Source organism: Saimiri boliviensis, chromosome 8, assembly GCF_048565385.1.
Source record: "Saimiri boliviensis isolate mSaiBol1 chromosome 8, mSaiBol1.pri, whole genome shotgun sequence".
NCBI lineage: Eukaryota > Metazoa > Chordata > Mammalia > Primates > Cebidae > Saimiri > Saimiri boliviensis.
In genome coordinates this window covers 80,093,755-80,116,170 of record NC_133456.1, presented here as the reverse complement: position 1 = coordinate 80,116,170, position 22,416 = coordinate 80,093,755, and the positions used below count along the sequence as shown (strand labels likewise).

The following is a 22,416-nucleotide window of genomic DNA, read 5'->3' as shown; positions in this document are numbered from 1 at the left end:
AAGGATAACGCAAAGAACCCCATCAAAAAGTGGGCAAAGGATATGAACAAACACTTCTCAAAACAAGACATTTATGTAGCCAACAGACATAAGAAATGCTCATCATCACTGGTCAGTAGAGAAATGCAAATCAAAACCACAATGAGACACCATCTCATGCCAGTTAGAATGGTGATCATTAAAAAGTCAGGAAACAGCAGATGCTGGAGAGGATGTGGAGAAATAGAAATGCTTATACACTGCTGGTGAGTGTAAATTAGTTCAACCATTGTGGAAGACAGTGTGGCAATACCTCAAGGATCCTGAACCAGAAATACCATTTGACCCAGCAATCCCATTACTGGGTATATACCCAAAGGATTATAAATCATTCTACTATAAAGACACATACACATGTATGTTTATTGTAGCATTGTTCCCAATAACAAACACTTGGAACCAACCCAAATGCCCATCAGTGATAGATGGATAAAGAAAATATGGCACATATACACCATGGAATACTACTTAGCTATTAAAAAAGGATTAGAGCCGGGCGCAGTGGCTCAAGCCTGTAATCCCAGCACTTTGGGGGGCCGAGGCGGATGGATCACAAGGTCGAGAGATCGAGACCATCCTGGTCAACATGGTGAAACCACGTCTCTACTAAAAATACAAAAAAATTAGCTGGGCATGGTGGCACGTGCCTGTAATTCCAGCTACTCAGGAGGCTGAGGCAGGAGAATTGCCTGAGCCCAGGAGGCGGAGGTTGCGGTGAGCCGAGATAGCGCCATTGCACTCCAGCCTGGGTAACAAGAGCGAAACTCCGTCTCAAAAAAAAAAAAAAAAAAAAAAAAAAAAAAAAAAAAAAAAAAAGGATTAGAGGCCAGGTGTGGTGGCTCACACTTGTAACCCCAGGACTTTGGGAGACTGAGGTGGATGGATCACGATGTCAGGAGATTGAGATTGTCCTGGCTAACACAGTGAAACCCTGACTCTACTAATACAAAAAAATTAGCCAGGTGTGGTGGCACATGCCTGTATTCCCAGCTACTCAGGAGGCTGAGGCAGGAGAATTGCATGAACCTGGAACATGAATGTTGCAGTGAGCTGAGATCACACCATTGCACTCCAGCCTGGGTGACAGAGTGAGACTGTCTCAAAAAAAAAAAAAAAAAAAAAAAAAAAAAGGATGAGTTTACGTCCCTTTTCAGGGACATAAATGAAGCTGAAAACCATCATTCACAGCAAACTAACACAGGAACAGAAAACCAAACACCACATATTCTCACTCATATGTGGGAGTTGAACAATGAGAACACATGGACACAAGGAGGGAAACATTACACACCGGGGCCTGTTGCGAGGCGGAAGGACTAGCAGAGGGATAGCATTAGGAGAAATACCTAATGTAGATGATGGGTTGATAGGTGCAGCAAACCACCACGGCACATATATTCCTATGTAACAAAGCTGCATATTCTGCACATGTATCCCAGACCTTAAATTATAATTTAAAAACATAAAAAAGATTCAAAGAGAAAAGAAACATGAAAAGGTGGCTCAACAGTCAGATCAGATTTATTTTAAAGAAAACAAACCTGAGAGGTGCCTTCTAGCAGAGTTAGGTCAGAGGCATACTCTCTTACAGACTTGAGTTTTTAAGGATTCAGGGTGGGAGAGTTTATTAGAGGCTTGGACTGCTCTGTGTCTCTTTGTTGTGCTTATCTTGGAGGGACAGTTGTGTGTCTGTTTCCATATATATTTTTTGTGGCTACAGGCATGTCCCCCGAGTCTGCTTTTAGCTTCCCTATCTTAGTGTACCTGAAGGATGAGGAAAGTGCCTATTGAAGTCCACTGTTTTACTGGGCTCATTGTATGAGGGTGAAGTTGGCATTTACCCAGGAGACTTTCCCCCTACCTCCCTCTGTACCCAGGCTCTCTTATCTGTGTTACTATCTGCTCTTTCTGGCTGCTTGTAGTTAGAAGAGAAGTGATTTCCTTGAAATGTGTGAGGCTAGAAAGGGAGCTGGAATTTAAAGTGGTGGTGTTTGTCCGAGATGACAGTGCTCCCACTCTATCGGTATGTTTCTGGATTAAGGAGAACCGCATTCTGACCTGCATCCTCATTGTGAGATTCTAAACTTGATGGCTGATGCCATGATTGCGTGAGGCTTCTGGTGATCCCAGATTAGGGGTAAGCATATATTTCATGTTGGAAGAATATGAAAAATAGTAGCAATAAAATTATAATGATGATACTAATTCATCATCCTTCCCTATATCTATAACCTTTGCAATCTAACTTTACTATGCTCTCCCATTATGGATGGGTGACTTGAATTGCCTCTCAATATTAGCATAACCATGTGTTGCTCTATAGCCAAGGAGCTATTAGCAGATATGACACAAGCTTGCTTGCCTCTGCATTGCCATAAGGACATTTCTAGGTGAGTCTACTGGTCCTAAGGAGAGGATGAGAGAGGAGAAGAGTCCACCTTAGATACATACATGAGCTTGGCCAAGGTTAGCAGTGCCACCTAGCTAACCCAGACACATAAGCATATTGTTATCTGCCATTGGTGATTTGTGTTGTTTGTAATGCAGCATTGTTGTGGCAACTGATGACTAATACACTACCTAATGTATCTTTTAAAATATTGTGTAGGATCTGTTCCTAAACCACTAAAATATAAGTCCCATGAGGACACAAATACAAAAAAAAATTATACATATTAAAATGTGACATAATTTTCTAAGGAAATTGGAATACAGTGCAAAATTTATCAGTATCAGAAAAAAAGGTGAAACAGTAAAATTATTTAGTTTACACAAAAGAAGGAAGAGAAAAAATAATTATGTGAATTGCAGGTATAGAAAATAAAGACAATTAGACTATAGACCACAAAAAAGGAACACAAATACATAAATCTTAATTTATGTCAGAGACAACATTGCTGTTCGGTAGAAACAAGATAGGCATTTCAGTAAATGCACTGACGTGTGCATTTTAAAGAAAAAAATTGGAACACTTGTGTTACACAGTATGCAAAAGTCAATACCTGATAAATTACAAACTTAAATGTGAGTAGGAAAAGAATAAAATTTATGGATGATAAATATAAGATTTCTATGAACTCATTGTGGGAAGAAATCTACTTGTAATAATTAACAAATTATACCATAAAATTTATACTTTCCTTCATTTCTTTCATGATATGATCTTCAGGGTTTCAGATCCTGAACCTGATCTTAGCAAGCTTATGATTCAGAGTCCACAAATGATTACTTACATAATAGCTATTTTGCTATTGCATACTATAGAGTGGTAGATTTCTACTGTGGAATAGGAAAAAGAGATATTGCCTCATACAACGTTTTATCCAGAATACCATTTCAAAGCACTTCACATTTCCCAGAGTCTACTACTTGCAACTCACCCTTTATTGCCATTTTCTGTTTATATCTTTTCTTTTTAGCAACATAAATTCTGGCTAACTTAGACACCAAAGTCAATGATGTTTAATGACAAAATTAAGCCTCAGAAAGAAACAGAACCACAGCTCATCCAAGAGTCTAAATAACAGAAACAATCTTATACCATCCCATAACCAGAGTAAACAATCTCTAACAACTTTCTCTTTTTTTGACGTATAAAAATGTACTGAAGTAATCACTTACCATTTTTTTAAAGTTTCAAATTTTATTTTAGATTCGGGTTTACATGTGCAAGCCTGTTACATGGCATATTGAGAGATGCTGAGGTGTGGGGTACAATTGATCCTGTCACCAAGGTAGTGAGCAGAGTACTTAATAGGTAGTTTTACAGCCCTCATCCCTCTCCCTACCTCCCTACTTGAGTTTCCTCCAGCATCTATTGTTCCCATCTTTATATCTATGTGTACCCAATGTTTAGATCACACTTACAAGTGAGAACATGCAGTATTCAGTTTTCTGTTTTTGCATATAACCACTTTTTGTTACCTTTATTCCTCTATTCAACATCCAAACTTCTAAGGAGAAATACAACACCAATAAGCTAGACTGCTCTTTCTAAAGGAAGAAGTGCAACAGGGACAACCAAAAATAATAAAAATATCTACTGTATGTTTTTTTCAGTTCTAGTTTAAGGCATCACAGCACCTATTATAATAAAATACCTTGCTATTATAATAAAATACCTTGACTATGCATATACAGTCAATTCTCATTATTCATAGTAGTTATATTCTATAAAGTCACCCTGGTAACTGAATTAGCATTTATTGAACCACTGCTCCTAGGAGAAATACAGAGTTAAGTTCTTGTGCACAATATTTTTGTTAATTGATCAACAAATAACCTTGTTTTATGTGTGTCACTCTTTAAAGACATCCCACTTAATAGATATTGTTGATTTAGTACCATTTTTCTCATGCACAACAGCATTGTAACTCACAATCTGAATGAAGATTATTTAACATGTATTTTCTTCACCAGGCAAAACACATCCCTCTTGTGTTTAGAAACAGTCAATAAGTACACTTGAGGGTCATTTTAAATGGCAAAATAACCAATAAAGCACAAAAACGCAAAAAGCATGTCACTAAGTAGAACACGAGAAAGATACTTGTCTGTAGTAGGAGTGTCAAAACTAGAATGCAGAATATTAGATTGTTAGATCTTAGCTGGGTACGTGCACATTAAGTAACTCAAAATTTTGGCTGCTCTGTACATGTCCATGAAAGACAATGAAAGTGTCTTAAGTACTGATTTGGGACTTAGAAATTTTAGCAAGTGGATGGATTCACAAATACAGAATCTGTAAATAATGAAGATCAATCTTACGTGTTTCTCAACCCTGAGGTGAAATGTCTACATAATGTCACGTGAACTGTGAAGTCTGGCTTCCAGTTACAAAGCTGTGTGGCTTTTTCAGCCACGACTGTACGCAGTTACGAATGCTTTACTTCAGCGGCCTCAGGGGCAAAACCTGTCCTCTGCATGCCAGACTTGGTGTACAGCCAATCCGTGGCAGTCTCTGAAGGGAGCTGCAGTCAAAGACTCAGGTCCCCCAGTTTGCCATGTTCATCTCATGTTTGGATTTACAGCTCTGGCACCTTCATTCCTGGGTTTCTTTACCTGAAGCCTTTAGTAGAGGCCTTTTTTAAGCGCCTCTGCTGAGGATTCCTTATGAGAGGAGGAATGAGAACACTTGAGGACACCTTTCCCCACTCTGACTCAGTACTCAGTACTTTTCACTGCTGGCCCTTCCTCCTTGTCCTTCCTACACACGAGTGCCCATAAATCTGCTAGAGTTTTTTGTTTGGGGTTCCTTCAACAGTGAAACCACCTCCACATCTGTGCTGACTTACCTGACCTTCAATAAGTTTGCCTGTCCCCAGAGGATAATGAAACCAGAGGAAGCTGGCGCTTTCTCTGGGGTTTGAACTCTTATTACTTACATAATCACAATAAGTGATTAAAGCTTAATTATTATTTTAATTTTGGATTGCTTCTTTAATTAGCTACTCCGGTACCCAGCAGCTGAGCTCTCTTTCTAGCTCAGTTTATCTCCTGAAATGAACTCGTATAAAACTTACCATATTTCACAAAAGGCTTTAGAAATTCTTGGGTGCATCCCTTTCAAATTTTACAGATGAGGAAAGAAAGCCTAGCTTTATAGACTAGAAAACTAAAGCTTGAGATTTGTCCTGCCCAAAATGGAAATCTAGGTTTTCGGATTCTAAATCCCAAGCTTTTTTAACTCCATAACATAGAATTTTTACTTTGACCTGATTATTTTCTCAGTAGTGATATATCTCAATTTTCTTAAAAATCCTCAAGGCCTATAGGGTCTTATCTTTTTGTAATTTGGACCTAAGTTTTCTAATACAGTTCCTGAGGTGAGAGCATGCTGAATTTATCTAAAGACCAGGAGGAAGCACAGTGAGTTAGAACTAATGAGTGAGTAGAAATTAGAGTTAGTTGGTATGGTATTCATCAATAGAGTACTTGCAGCAGAGTAGTTAACACATTTCTTTCAGTTGTTTATGTTTACATGACTTCACTCTTAGAATGAACTTCTTAAAGGCAGAAACTATAATTTCCTTGCCCCTGCCATCCCAGTACCTCTTTTACTTGTACACAATTTATTAAATAAGTATATGAATGAATATATAAACAAACAGACGGCTTTTCACAAAACTTTGTCCATGTAGATGTGATTCAAAAACAAATGACTCCTTGGTAAAAATCTGTGACATTCATCTCATAATACAGAATACAAAGGATATTTCCTAAGAGATTCATATGTATGTATGCATGTATACATACAAAATATATACATAATATATATATTTTCCAAATGTTAATAACTCACTTAGCTTTATGTGTATATATACATACACACATACATATATATACAGACCCATAAATAAGTCACTGACAAAGCTAAGTGAGATATTAATATTCTATTTGATTTCTGAATTTTATTTAACATACAACTGCTTTGTAAAATCTTAAAAATATGTGAACTTTGACAAAGTGCCTATAATATAAAATTGGTAAACTGAAAATTTTAGCAATAAATTGTCCTCCTGTCTAGAGTGTTAAATGAAGAACCTTTTTAATAGTGTTTTATATTCAATCACTTGTCTGGAGTATCTAATCTTTTGGTTTCCCGGGGCCACATTGGAAGAAGAATTGTCTTTGGCCACACATGAAATGCACTAACACTAACAATAGCTGATGAGCTAAAAAAAAAAAAAAAAAAAAATTTAAATCTCATGTTTTAAGAAAATTTCTAAATTTGTGTTGGGCCACATTCAAAGCTGCCCTGGGCTGCATATGGCCTGTACGCCGCAGGTTGGACAAGCTCAAGTAGTTAGGAGGAAACACTAGGTACTGTACACACACTTCAGTAGAGAAATAGAGACACTAAAGCTTCATAATAATTCACAGAGATATAAACATTACTGATACGATTCTATCCTTATGAGGTCTTCACCATGCTATGATTGCCTCTGACATAACTGTAAATCAGTTAAGCACCAATTATTTCTATCTTCTTTTGTGTTACGGCTTTTGGCAAATAAATTTCTAAAAGGAAAATAGCAAAGAGATTATACTATCATTGGAGTGTTTACAACAGAGAAACTTTTGAAAACCGAGAAGTCTGGATAGTATGTGTATTATTAGGTTGGTGTGGAAGTAATTGCAGGTTTTACCATTACTTTAAAAAAAAATGGCAAAAACTACAATTACCTTTGCAGCAGCCTAATAGTTACTTCTCAGGCTTCTATGAAGAAATACTTGAAATTGGATAATTTATAAAGGAAAAAGGTTTAATTGACTCACAGTTTCACGTGGCTGGGAATGCTTCAGGAAATGTGTAATCATGGTGGAAGGCGAAGCAGACGAATCCGTCTTCACAAGGTAGCAAGAGAGACGGAAGTGCTGAGAAAAGGGAGAAAAGCCACTTATAAAACCATCAGATCTCATGAGAACTCACTATCATGAGAATAGCATGAAGGTAACTGGCTCCATGATTCAATTAACTCCCACCAGGTGCCTGCTATGACATGTGGGGATTATGAGGACTACAATCCAAGATGAGATTTAGATCAGGATACGGAGCCAAACCATATCATTCTGTCCCTGGCACCTCCCAAATCTCAGGTCTTCACATTTCAAAATACAATTATGCCCTTCCAAAAGTACCCCAAAGACTTAACTCTTTCTAGCATTAACTCAAAAGTCCAAGTTTAAAGTTTCATCTGAAACAGGGCAAGTCCTTTCCACCTATGATTCTGTAAAATCAAAAGCAAACTAGTTACCTCCCAGATGCAATGGAGGTATAGGCATTGGGCAAATACACCCATTCCAAATGGGAGAAATTGGCCAAATCAAAGGGGCTATAGGGTCCCTGAAAGTCTGAAATCCAACAAGTAATTAAATCTTAAAGCTCTGAAAAATCTCCTTTGACTCCATGTCTCACATCCAGGTCACACTGATGCAAGAGGTGGGCTCCCACAGCCTTAGGCAGCCCCACCACTGTGGCTTTACAGGGTACAGCCCCCCCCCCTTCCAACTGCTTTCATAGGCTGGCATTGAGTGCCTGTGGCTTTTCCAGATGCATGAATGAAAGCTGTTGGTGGATCTACCATTCTGGGGTCTGGAGGATAATGGCCCTCTTCTCACAGTTCCATCAGGTAACCTCCCAGTGGGGACTCTATGTGGGTGCTCTGACCTCACATTTCCCTTCTGCACTGCCCTAGCAGAGGTTATCTATGAGTGCTTCTCCCCTGCAGCAGACTTCTGCCTGGGCATCCAGGCATCTCCCTACATTCTCTGATATTTAGGTGGAGGTTCCCTAACTTCAGTTCTTGAGTTCTGTGCACCCACAGGCTAAACATCATGTAGGAACTGCCAAGGCTTGGGCTTGGAACCTCTGAAGCCATGGCCCAAGCTGTTCCTTGACCCCTTTTAGCCACAGTGAGAGTAGTTGGGATGCAGGGCACCAAGTTCCGAGGCTGCACACAGCAGAAGGGCCCTGGGCCAGACCCACAAAACCATTTTTTCCTCTTATACTTCTGGGCCTGTGATATGAAGGGCTGACACAAAGGTATCTGACATGCCCTAGGGACATTTTCCCATTGTCTTGGTGATTAACATTCAGCTCCTCATTACTTACACAAATTTCTGCAGCATGCTTGGGCTTGAATTTCACCCCCCAGAATGGGATATTCTTTGCTACCACATTGTCAGGTCACAAATTTTCCAAACTTTTATGCTCTGCTTCCTCCTGAATGACTTGCCACTCAGAAATTTCTTGCATCAGATCCCTAAATTATCTCTCTCAGTTCAAAGTTCCACAGATCTCTAGGGCAGGGGCAAAATACTGCTAATCTCTTTGGTAAGGCATAGGATGAATCATCTCTATTCCAGTTCCCAATAAATTCTCCATCTGAGACCCCTTCAGCCCGGACCTTATTGTTTATTTCACTACTGGCATTTTTTGTCAAAGCCATCAACAAGTCTTTAGGAAGTTTGAAACTTTCCCATACCTTCCTGTCTTCTGAGCTCTCCAAATCTCTAGGAAGTTCCAAACTTTCCCACATTTTTCTGTCTCCTTCTGATCTTTCAAAACTATTCCAACCTCTGCCTGTTACCCAGTTCCAAAGTCACTTTCCAATTCTTAGCCTCCAATGTGTGACCAGTACCCAGGAAATCGGCCACTCACCTGGTGTCAGATTAATTACATGGGACTACTTCCATCAAGAAATGTGCAAACTTTTGTTCTCACTGGAATACACACTTACTCTAGAATGTGTCTTCCCTGCCCACAATGTTTCTGCCAAAGCTATCATCTGTAGATTCAGGGAATCCCTTATATACAATAATGTTTTTCCATACAGCATTGATTGTACCCAAAAGTCACCCAGTAGCAAGTAAAGTGAGATAATGAACCCATGGTCACACAATGTCCTAGTGCTATTAAATTTCCCTTTATCCTAAAGTGGCTGGCCTAATAGAACACTGGAATGACCTTTTGAGGACTCAACTTTGTGTGCCAGATACAGGATACTAGTTTAAAGGCTTGGAGCAATCTTCTCCAAGTTGTAGTATATGGCTTAACTTGGAAACAAATATAGATGTTGTTCTCTCATATCCTGGAATGATGAGCCTAGGGTAGAGATGTGAGTAGGTGGGCTCCCCAGTACCTTTGCGAGGCACTAGCAGATTTGGCTCTCCTGTCACTGCAACTTTCGACTCCACTTGTCTACAAATCATAGTTTTGAAAGGAAAGAAGCTTCATCAAAGGAAATAGTAATGCTTTGATCAAGACACATGGCAGTGGTTTCCATAAAGTGGAAGGAGAGAAAGCCATCTGGCCAGTTTATGCTCCTCATCCCAGGGAACCTAGAAGAGAAAAGGGGATTGCTGTATCTTCTGGGGCAACTGATCCTGACTACCAAAGGGAGACTGGGTTGCTGCTACAGAGTGAGAGTAAGAAGGAAAATATCTGGAATGCAGACAACCCCTATATTTCTTATTACTCATATGACCTTGTAACTAAAGTCAACAACCCAATATAGGAGAAAATATTAATGGTCCAGAATTTCTAGGAATGAAGGTTTTGTTGTTCTATAAGACAGGGAGCTAAGACTAACCAAGATGCTTGCTAGAGGCAAACAGAATATAACATAGATAGTGGGAAAAAGCACCAGCTTATAACTAGCCATGTGATGGGTTGCAGGCCTAGAGATTATAATAGTTATACGCATCTATTTCTATTAATATGCACACATTTAAGCCTATAAACTAGTTTTTCATTTTCTCCTCTCCCACTTCTCTATCATCTGACATAAATATGTTAATGGTATTTAACTTTCTATTTCAGTATTTAAATTATAAAATATCAAAGGGGGAATATGACTCAGAAGAGGAATAAATATCACTCAAAAATAGATAAAAGGATTTTGCATCTTCTGTTGAGGAGAAGTTTGTCTATTTCAGTATTCAAGAGAATAACTGCATTATGTTTGGCAAAGGGGTGATTTTTCTGTTGCTTTATTTGGAAATTAATTTAATGGTATTTGAAAAAAATATGTATGTGAATGCCAAATAAGCAAGGAGTGGCCTGTTGAAGATTTTTATCGGGTCATCTCAACTAAGCTGGAGTTCTATTTCCCAGATTTTCTCTTCCTATATTGTTCGGGCTCAGTGGGGGCTGCAAGAGACGATGTGCATGAGTTTTGGAAAGCAAAAGAGCCATAGAAGCTATATTATTTTATGCTCCAAAGGTCAAGACAATAAAAGACCTTTATGCTCCAAAGGTCAAGCTATATTATTTTATGCTCCAAAGGTCGAGACACTGCTGCAGGTCTCACACATTGTTATGAATATGCAGACTCACTCTGTGGGGTGGGTCAGCAGCCACTTCACAGCTCCTCTAGCTCCTGGAATTTGATTGTCCTTCTGCAGACCCCACCTCTTGGGTCAGGCAACATTCAGCAGCATCAAAGTTGAAGGTTTAGAGGCAGTGTGAGACTAACACATACATGTTCTAGTTTGCTCCTTTCTGTGAGTTTCGATTTGTCCTTGTACGTCTTTACTTAAAAATCTCTTTCCTTCCTGTCTGCTTTTCCTTCAGCCGCAGCACAGATGCAGAAACTGCCACTTTATACAGACTGATTAACCAATTCTTGTAATTGTATGAGGTCAATTTCTTATATATAATAAATGTTGTTTGACATCACTCTTGGCAGTTGTTTCTTTGAATGAACCAAGTTATACACCTATCTCTGCAAATATCTGCTACTGCAACCCCCCCCCATCTCTGTTCCTCTTCCTATCTCATTTGATGTGTATAAAATGATTTATGTTTCAATTTGCATTTCTTGGGTTACTAGTGGACCAAACATCACTGAAGTTCACTGAAGCCCCATTTTAAAATTTATTCTTATAAAAATTCCTGCCTTTTTCTTCTTTGTATAAAGAACTTTCCTAAATATTTTAGATTCGTATTTCATATTGCTTTACATGTTGAAATCTCTTCTCTTTGATTTTTAGCTTTGCTCCTGATGTCCCATAATGAGAAAATGTTCTTAATTCAAATGTGCTTTTTACCGTTTGGTTAATACTTTTGAGATTTTAAAGGTATTTTATCTCCCATCTGAAAGTCAAAAGTATATTCTCCTATTACTCTTAGAGTTTTACCTCTAATGTTACCACCTAAACAACTCCTTCTCCCACTGTTTAGAGGTTCCACCCATTTCTAAGCCTTTAATTGTGTCTGATTGGAATCTTTGTCAGTATCCGTGTCCGGGTCACATTGTTTTTATTATGATTAGTTATACATATATAGTAATATCTGACAGGGTAAGTAATGGCTTTTTAAAGAACACTGTAGGTTTTAGTTAATTTATGTTGCATTTTAAAGACTTGCTCTTCTCTTATTCTACTTTGTCTGATATTAAAGCTATAGCTGTAAATTTAGACTTCATAAGTATGCAATATAATTTTTCCATTCATTTTTTTCAACTTTCTTAGGTTTATTCATCTGATAATCTCTGTTTATAGGTAGGCATAACTCATTTACATTTCAGTAAAATTCACTTCTGCCATCTTTTAAAAACATTTCATAGGCACATAGCAGATGTATATATTGATGGGGTATGTGACATTTTTTGATGTGAAATAAGCACATCATGGAGAACAGGGTATCAAATCCCTGAAAACTTTATACTTTGAGATACAAACAATCCAATTATACTCCTTAAGTTATTTTAAAAGACACAACTAAGTTATTGTTGATTGTAGTCACCCTATTGTGCTATCAAATAACAGGTCTCATTCATTCTTTCCATTTTGTGTACCCATTAACTATCCCCACCCCCTCCATAGCCCCTCTGCTACTCTTCCCAGCCTTTAGTAACCATCCTTCTACTAAGTCCCTGAGTTCAATTGATTTGATTTTTGATTCCCACAAATATGTGAGAATATGCAATATTTGTCTTTCTGTGCCTGGCATATTTTACTCAACATAATGATCTACAGTTCCATTCATGTTGCTACAAATGACAGCATCTCATTATAGATAAATATATAGATATATAGAGAGAGATATACACACTATATATAATAGTATATATTATATACTATTGTATATACTATTGTATATAATATACTATTCTATATAATATATACTATTATATATATTATATATTATATACTATTATAGTTTATATATGTACTATTCATAGATACTATTATAGTATATATATATACACACACACAGACACACACACACTATATATACAGTACATATATATATATAGGCTGAATAGTACTTCATTGCGTCTATGTATCACATCTTTTAAATGCATTCATCTGTTGATAACTGCTTAGGTTGTTTCCAAATCTTAGCTATTATGAAAAGTACTGCAACAAACATAGATGTGCAGCTATCTTTTCAATGTACTGATTTCCTTTCTTTTGGGTATATACTCAGCGGTGGGATTACTGAATCATATGGTAACTCAACATTTAATTTTTTTTTTTTTGAGCCAACTCCAAACTTTTCTCCATAGTGGCTGTATTAATTTACATTTACACCAACGGTTTACAAGGGGTCTTCTTCCTCCGCATCCTCACCAGCATTTGGTATTGCCTGCCTTCTGGATATAAGCCATTTTAAGTGGATGAAATGATATCTTTACAGTTTTGATTTGCATTTCTCTGATAGTCAGTGACGTGGAACACCTTTTCATATGTCTGTTTTCCATTTGTATGCTGCTGCCTTCCCTTCCTCTCCCACTCCCCTCCTCCTCCTCCTCCTTCTACGAAGAGTTTCACTCTTGTTTTCTAGGCTGGAGTGCAATGGTGACATCTCAGCTCACTGTAACCTCTGCCTCCTGGATTCAAGCTATTCTTCTGTCTCAGCCTCCCAAGTAGCTGGTATTATAAGCATGACTCACCACACCTGGCTAATTGTATTTTTAGTAGAGACAGGTTTCACCATGTAGGTCTCGAACTCCTTACCTCAGGTGATTTTCCTGCCTCAGCCTCCCATTGCTGGGATTACAGGCATGAGCCACTACACCCGCCACATTCCTATGTCTTCTTTTGAGAAGTTTCTTTTTAAGTCACTTGCACACCTTTTTGTCAAATTATTTGATTTTTTTTCCTATACAGTTGTTTCAGCTCCTTATATATTCTGGTCATTAGTACCTTGCCAAGTGATTCATTTGCAAATATTTTCTCCTATTCTTTGGGTTGTCTCTTCATTTTGTAGATTTTATCTTTTGCTGTGCAGAAGCTTTTTAACTTCATGTGATCCTATTTGTCCATTCTTTGCTTTGCTTGCCTGTGTTTATGGGGTACTGCTCATGAAGTCTTTGCCCAAACCAATGTCCTAGATAGTTTCCCCAATATTTTTTTACAGTAGTTTCATAGTTTTAGATCTTATATTTAAGCCTTTATGTCATTTTAATGTGATTTTTATATATGATAAGAGATAGGGGTCTAGTTTCATTCATCTGCATTTGGATATCTAGTTTTCCCAGAACCATTTATTGAAGCCTGTCTTTTTTCCAGTGTATGTCCTTGTCACCTTTGTGAAAAATGAGTTCTGTGTTGGTGTATGGATTTATTTCCGAGTTATCCTTTTGCTCCACTGGTATATGTGTCTATTTTTATGCCAGTACCATGTTGTTAAGTTACTATATCTCTGTAGTATAATTTGTATGATTCCTCTGGTTTTATTCTTTTGCTTAGCATATCTTTGGTTATTCTGGGTCATTGTGGTTCCGTATAAATTTATGATTTTTTTCTATTTCTGTGAAAAATGTCATTGGCATTTTGATAGGAATTGCATTGAATGTGTAGATTGCTTTGAGTACTACGGACATTTTAAGAAAATTGATTCTTCTAATTTATGAACATGACCTATTTTTCTATTTTTTTAGTGTCCTCTTCAATTTCTTTCAGCAGCGTTTTGTAATTTTCAATATAGAGTTCTTTCTGTTCTTTAGTTAAACTAATTTCTAGGCATAATACCCATGTGTGGGTATTGTAAATAAGATTTTTTTTCCTTCTTCACATTGTTCACTGTTGGCATATAGAAATGCTAATGATTTTTGTATTTTGATTTTATATCCTGCAACTTTATCAGTTCTGGTTTCTTGCAAAGTCTTTACATTTTCCAAATATAAGACTATATCTGCAAAGAAGAATAATTTTAATTATTTCTTTCCAATTTAGATGCTGATATGGTTTGGCTCTGTGTCCCCACATAAATCTCATGTCAAATTGTATTTTCCAATGTTGAGGGAGGTACCCACTGGGAGGTTATTGGATCATGGGGGTAGATTTTCCCCTTGCTGTTCTTGTGATAGTGAATGAGTTCTCACAAGATCTCATTGTTTAAAAGTGTGTAGAACTTCACCTTTCACTATCTTCCTCCTGATTTGGCCATGTGAAGACTTGTTTTGCTTCCCCTTCATCTTCCGCAATAATTGTAAGTTTTCTGAGCCCCTCACTTCCAGTCATCTGAGAGTCAATTAAACTCTTTTCTTTATAAATTACCCAGTCTATAGTAGTTCTTTATAACAATGTAAGAACAAACTGATACAGATGCTTTCTATATCTTTCTCTTGTATGCTTGCTCTAGCAGGACTTCCAGTACTACGGAAAATAATAGTGCTGACACTGGGCTTCCTTTTCATGTTTCAGATCTGAGGAAAAAGGTCTTCCATTTTCCCCCATTCATTATGAAACCAGCTGTGAATCTGTCATATAAGGCCTTTATTATGTTGAGGTATGTATCTTCTATTCTACGGTTTTTTTTTTAGGGTTTTTACATGAAGGATGTTGAATTATATCAAGTGCTTTTTCTGTACCAATTGAAATGATCATATGGTTTTTATCATTCATTCTGTTATTATGTATCATATTGATTTGTGAATGTTAAACAATCCCTGCATCACATGGGTAAATCCCACTTGGTCAGGATGAATGAATTTTCTAATGTGTTGCTGAACCCAGTTTGCTAGTATTTTGTTGAGAATTTTTGCATCAATATTCATCAGAGATATTGGCCTGTAGTTTCTTTTTTTGATGTGTCTTTGTCTAGTTTTGTATCAGGATAATACTGGGTAATATGGGCCTTCTAGTGAGAGTTTATAAATATTCCCTCCTATTCTATTTTTCAGAATAGTTTGAATAGGATTTGTATTCAAACATTAAAGTTCATCTTTAAATGTTTAGTAGAACTCAGCAGTGAAGCCATCACATCACAGGTTTTTCTTTATGGGGAGACATTTTATTACAGCTTCAATCTCATTACTTATTGTTGGTCTCTTTGGGTATTGGATATCTCTTTGGTACAATCTTGGCAGATTGTAAATATCTAGGAATTTGTTCATCTAGATTTTCCAATGTATTGGCATATAGTTGCTCATAGTAGTCACTATTGATTCCTTGAATTTCTGCAGTATCAGTTGTAATGCCTCTTTTTCATTTCTGACTTATTTACTAGAGCTAAAGAAAGTCCCTCTCTTTAGCTCTAATAATATTATCTTTATCATCTTTTTTTCCTTAGTGTAACTAAAGATTTCTCAATTGTTTAACTTTTCAGAAAACCAACTTAGAAAGTCTTTATTTATCCTTCATGTTTGGAGGATCTTTTCACTAGATTTATCATTCTAGGGTAAAATATTTTTCCTCCAGCTTTTTAAATATATCATGCCACTTTCTCCTGGTCTGTAAGATTTCTGCTTGGCTGCCCAACATACTGGAGTTCCAGTGTATGTTATTTATTTTCTCTTCCTGCTTTTAGGATTCTTTTTTACATTTGAAAGTTTGTTTATTAAATTCCTTGAGATAGTCTTCTTAGGATATAATCTGCTTGGTGTTCTGTAACCTTCTTGTAGGTTGCAGAACAGGCGTCCCCAAACTTTTTACACAGGGGACCAGTTCACTGTCCCTCAGACCGTTGGAGGGCCGCCACATACTGTGCTCCTCTCACTGACCACCAATGAAAGAGGTGCCCCTTCCTGAAGTGCGGTGGTGGGGGGGGAGATAAATGGCCTCAGGGGGCCGCATGCGGCCCGTGGGCCATAGTTTGGGGACGCCTGTTGTAGAACAACTTGTATATTGATATCTTGCTCTAGACTTGGAAAGTTCTCTGTTATCCCTTTGAATATACTTTATATCCCTCTCTCTTTTTCTACCTTCTTTTCAAGGCCAATAACTCATGGATTTGTCCTTTTGAGACTATATTCTTAGTCCTGTAGGCATGCTTTATTGTTTTTTATTCTTTCTTTTGAGTCCTCTATTTTCAAATAGTCTGTCTTCAAGCTCACTAGATTTTTCTGCTGCTTGATCTGTTCCTTTATTTAAAAACTTTGACGCATTCATCAGTATGCCAATTGCATTTTAAGCGCCAGAATTTCTGCTTGATTCATTTTTATTATTTCAATCGCTTTCTTAAATTTATCTGATAGAATTCTGAATTCTATCTCTGTCTTATCTTTAATTTCATTGAGTTTCCTCAACACACTTATTTTGAATTCTGCATCTGAAAGGTCATATATCTCTGTTTCTCCAAGATTGGTCCCTTGTGGCTTATTTAGTCTATTTGCTGAGGTCACATATTTTTGGATGGCGTTGATGCTAGTAGATATTCTTCAGAAAATGGGCATTGAAGGGTTAGGTATTCATTGTAGTCTTCATTCTCTGGGCTTATTAGAAGCTTTCCTTCTTGGGAAGGCGTGCCAGATATTTGAAAGGATTTGAGCATTGTGATCTAAGCTGTTTCTGCTTTGGGGGTACTCCAAGCCCAGCAACACTGTGGTTCTTGCTGACTCGCAGAGATATCACCATGAGTGTATTGGACAAGATCCGGAAGAATTATCTGAACTACCAGGTAAAGACTCTTGTTCTCTTCCCTTACTTTTTCCAAATGTTTGGAATCTCTGTCTCTGTCCTGAGCCACCTAAAACTAAGAGTAGAATGACTCAGGCCCCTCTGTAGCTACCACTACTATGACTGCTCATTCAGACCTGGGTCTCCCCCAATGCCTGCTGTAACCACGCCCTAGCTACTGCTTTCATTTGCTCAAGGCCCTTGGACCTCTATGATCAGCAGGTGGCAAAGCCATCCAGGCCTGTGTCCTTCCCTTAAGTGAGGCAATGGTCCCGAGGCCCTAGGTGGGTCCAGAAGTGCCACTGGAGAATGAAGAACTAGAGTCAAAAATTTTAAAATTCTAGCTGGTGTTCTATTGCACTTTGGCTAAGCTGGAACTCAAACCACAAGATGAAGTAGTTCCCACTCCTTCCTCCCTTTCCAAAGGCAAAGGAGCCTGAACCCATAGCCACCACCACCTCTGGCCACTAGCAGTACTACCAGCAGTACCACCAATGTTCCCTTAAGGCACCAGAACTTTTAAATCAGGTTGTGATGAATGTTGCTTGGGCTAGAATTCCCACTTCAGGGCAGTGGGCTTCTCTCTGGCCCAGAGAAAATCTAGAAATGTTGTCCAAGCGTCAAGTCCTGAAATCAGAGACCCCAAGAACTCACTGGGTACTCTGCCCTTCTGTGGCCCTGCTGGCACCTAAGGTGCAAGACAAATCTCCCTTTAAGAGAAAAGGCTACGTTCTCTAAGGAAGAGGCAATTCTGCCTTCAGACTAGAGCTGCAACAGCAACTCTTCCCTGGGTCCCTAGATCACTGTCCTGCCCTGTAGGTTTTAGACTTAGTAGCCCCATAATTGCATGAGTTAATTTCTTAACATGAATTATCCTGTTACAAAGACACATGCACATGTGTGTTTATTACAGTACTATTTACAATAGCAAAGACTTGGAACCAAACCAAGTGCCCATCAGTGATAGACTAGATAAAGTAAATGTGGCACATATACACCATGGAATACTATGCAGTCACGGAAAAGGATTAAGTCCATGTCCTTTGCAGGGACATGGTTGAAGCTGGAAGCCATCATTCTCAACAAACTAACACAGGAACAGAAACCAAATACCACATGCTCTCACTCATAAGTGGGAGTTGAAAATGAGAACATATAGACACGGGGAGGGGAACATTACACACCAGGGCCAGTTGGGGACAAGAAAAGCATTAAGACAAATACCTAATTTATGTGAGGCTTAAAAACTAGATGATGGGTTGATAGGTGTGGCAAACCACCATGGCATATGTATACCTATGTAACAAACCTGCACATTCCGCACATCAGAACTTTTGTGTCATGTATCTCAGAACAATTGTGTCAATGACATTACCAATGACAAAAAGGATAAGTAATGCTTTATAAAGGTAAAATACAGGTCCAATTATATGAAAGCCATATCAGACTGCAAAATTTCTTGTTGTCTTCTCAAATTTTGGGGGAAAAATATAAAAAATGTGTAAGTATAAATTAAAACAAAATGTCAAAATGTTAAATAAAAAAAAGTTTATCAAGCACAAATATAGAGTAACTTAAGATTATTTAATTCATAAATAGAAGAAACAATTGTGTGATTCAAAGAGTATGTGAGGAACAGAGATTTTATATAGTCAGTTGGAAAAATCATACTGAAATTACTTTGCTAAGTTAGACTCCTGTAGGGCAGTAAAACCCTATTTTTTAAAGTTATCTTTTCTATAGGACAGAACTTACTTGCATCTCTATCTTTAAAAAAAATCATAAAATACAAGTTAGCAGGTAATTCATCCAAATCTTGGTCCTAATAAAAGGGACAGGCCTCTAGATAGATAAACAATTCCTAGAAAGGCTTGTTAGACAATACTCTAGTATTGAAATAAAATGACATGCAATCGTCATTTGCCTTCTTTCCAAATTTTGGCTAATGTTTTTCAACGAATATAAAATTTTGTATAGTCATATAAATCAGTCACATTCTCCTTCTCTTTATCATTTTCCATTATTTGACATTTTTATGTACATAATGCAAGCATAGACAGTATGAATCTCAAAACAGTAAATACAGCTACTACTTTGTACCTTACAAATCTTAGCAGCTAGACAGAGGGTCTTTTCTAAACCGTATATTCTGATCTCATTAAAATATGTTTGTGAATTAGGCTACTATGAACGACTATATGCCAATCAATTAAAAAATCCAGAAGAAATGGACAAATTCCTAGATACATACACCTTACTAAGATTGAATCAGGAAGATATTCAAAACCTGAACAGATCAATAACAAGTAATGAGATAGAACTGGTGATAAAGTCTCCCAGTAAAGAAATGCCCAGGACATGGTGGCTTCACTGCTGAATTCTACCAAACATTTAAAGAACACCAATCTTACTCAAACTGTTCCAAAAAAAATAGAGTAGAAGGTGCTATTTCCAAACTTATGCTATGAGATCAGTATTACCCTAATACTAAAACCAGATAAAGACACATCAAAATTAGAAAACTAGGGGCCGATATCTCTGATGAATATTGATGCAAAAATTCTCAACAAAATGCTAGCAAACCAATAATACATTAGAAAGTTCATTTATAATGACAAAGTGGGATTTATCCACATGATACAAGGATTGTTCAACATACACAAATCAATCAATGTGATACATTATATCAACAGAATGAAGGATTAAAACCATATGATAATTTCAATAAATGTTGAAAAAGTATTGATAAAATTAACGTATCTTTTGATAACCCTCAAAAAACAGGGGATGGAAGAAATATCCCTCAACATAATAAAAGCTTTATTTAACAGATTAACAGATAGTATTATACTGAATGGTAAAAAAATGAAGGCCTTTCCTTTAAGATCTGGAACATGACTAGGATGCCCACTGTCACTACTGTCATTTAACATAGTACTGGAAGTCCTAGCGAGAGCAATCAGACAAGAGAAATACGTAAAGGACATCCAAATTGGAAAGAAAGAAGTCAAATTATCTGTGTTTGCTAATGATATAAACTTGTATTTGGAAAAACCTAAAGACTTCACAAGAAAACTATTAGAACTGATAAATTCAGCAAGATACAGGACAGAAAATCAATATACAAAAATCAGCCGCATTTTTGCTGATGTGAACAGTGTGAAGAAGAAATCAAGAAAGTAATCTCATTTACAATACCCACATATAAAATTAAATACCCAGGAATTAATTATATTTAACCTAAGAGATGAAAGATCTCTTTATTGAAAACTACACAATATTCATGAAAGATATTGAAGAGGACACCAAAAAATAGAAACATATGCCATGTTCATTAATTGGAAGATTCAGTATTGTTAAAATGTCCTTACTATCCAAAGCAATCTACAAATTCAATGCAATTATTTCTATCAAAATACTAATAACATTCTTCACAGAAACAGAAGAAACAATGCTAAAATTTATATGGAATCACAAAAGACCCACTATAGCAAAGCTATTCTAAGCAAAAGAAGAAAACTGGAGGAATCTCATTACCTGGTTTCAAATTATACTACAGAATGATAGTAACAAAAACAGCATGGTACTGGCATAAAAACAGACACATAGACCAATGAAGTGGAAGGATAAACCAGAATCAAATCCGCATACCTACAGTGAACTCATTTTTGACACAGCTGCCAATAACATATACTGGGGAAGAGACAGTTTCTTCAATATATGGTGTTGGGAAACCTGGATATCCATATGCAGAAGAATGAAACTAGATTCCTATCTCTCGCCATATCTAAAAATCAAACCAAAATGGATTAAAGACTTCAATTTAAGACCTCAAACTATGATACTATGACAAGAAAATATCAAGGACTCTTCAGGACATTAGTTTTGGCAAAGACTTCTTGAGAAATACTCCTCAAGCACCGGCAACCAAAGCAAAAAATGAACAAGTGGGATTACAAGTTTAAAAGATTGTGCACAGATGAAATGAAATAATCCACCAAGTAAACAATGGGAGAAAATATTTGCAAACTACCCATGTGACAAAGGATTAATAATCAGAATATATAAAGAGCTCAAACAACTCTATAGGAAAAAAATCTAATAATCTGATCAAAAGTTGGCAAGGATTTGAATAGACGTTATTCAAAAGAAAATATACAAATGGAAAACAGGCATATGTAAAGGTGCTCAATGTCATTGATCAGACAAATGCAAATCGAAACTACAATGGGATATCATCTGACCCAAGTTAAAATGCTTTATATCCAAAAGACAGTAACAAATGTAGACAGGATGTGGAGAAAAAGGAATCCTTATTAACTGTTGGTGGGAATGAAATTAATGCAATCACTATGGAGAACGGTTTGAAGTTTCCTCAAATAGCTAAAAATTGAATTACCATAATATCCAGCAATCCTATTGCTGAGTATATACCCAAAAGAAAGGAAATCTGTATATCAAAGAGATATCTGCACCCTTGTGTTTGTTGAAGTACTGTTTACAATAGCTAATATTTAGAAGAAACCTAAGTGTCCATCAAAAGATGAATGCATAAAGAAAATGTAATACATATACACAATAGAGTACTATTCAGCCATAAAAAAGAATGAAATCCAATCACTTGCGACAAAATGGATGGAACTGGAGGTCATTATGTTAAGTGAAATTAGCCAGGCACAGAAAAACAAACATTACATGTTCTCACTTATTTGTGGGGTCTAATAGTTAAATCAATTGAACCCATGGACATAATAGAAGATGGTTACCTGAGGCTGGGAAGGGTAGTGGGGAGATGAGGGGGAGATGAGGGGGAGATGGGGGTGGTTAATGTATACAAAATAATAGGAAGAATGAATAAGACATACTATTTGATAGGACAATAGGATGACTATAGTAATAACTTAATTGTACATTTTAGAATAACTTAAAGAATATAATTGGATTATTTGGAACTCAAAGGGAAAATTATTTAGGAGATGGACACCCCATTCTCCATTATGTGCTGTTTTCACATTGCATGGCTAT

At 37.0% G+C, this 22,416-nt stretch overlaps 1 protein-coding gene across 1 annotated transcript in view; it reads right to left on the bottom strand.

Moving 5' to 3' along the window:
• Nucleotides 1-4,295: 4,295 nt before the first annotated feature.
• Nucleotides 4,296-22,416, bottom strand: part of CCDC50 (coiled-coil domain containing 50) — a 441,292-nt gene continuing 423,171 nt past the window's right edge. Inside the window, exon 18 of the transcript XR_012518864.1 lies at nucleotides 4,296-7,416. The gene's annotated coding sequence lies outside the window, so the exon portion shown is untranslated. The remainder of the gene's footprint in view (nucleotides 7,417-22,416) is intronic.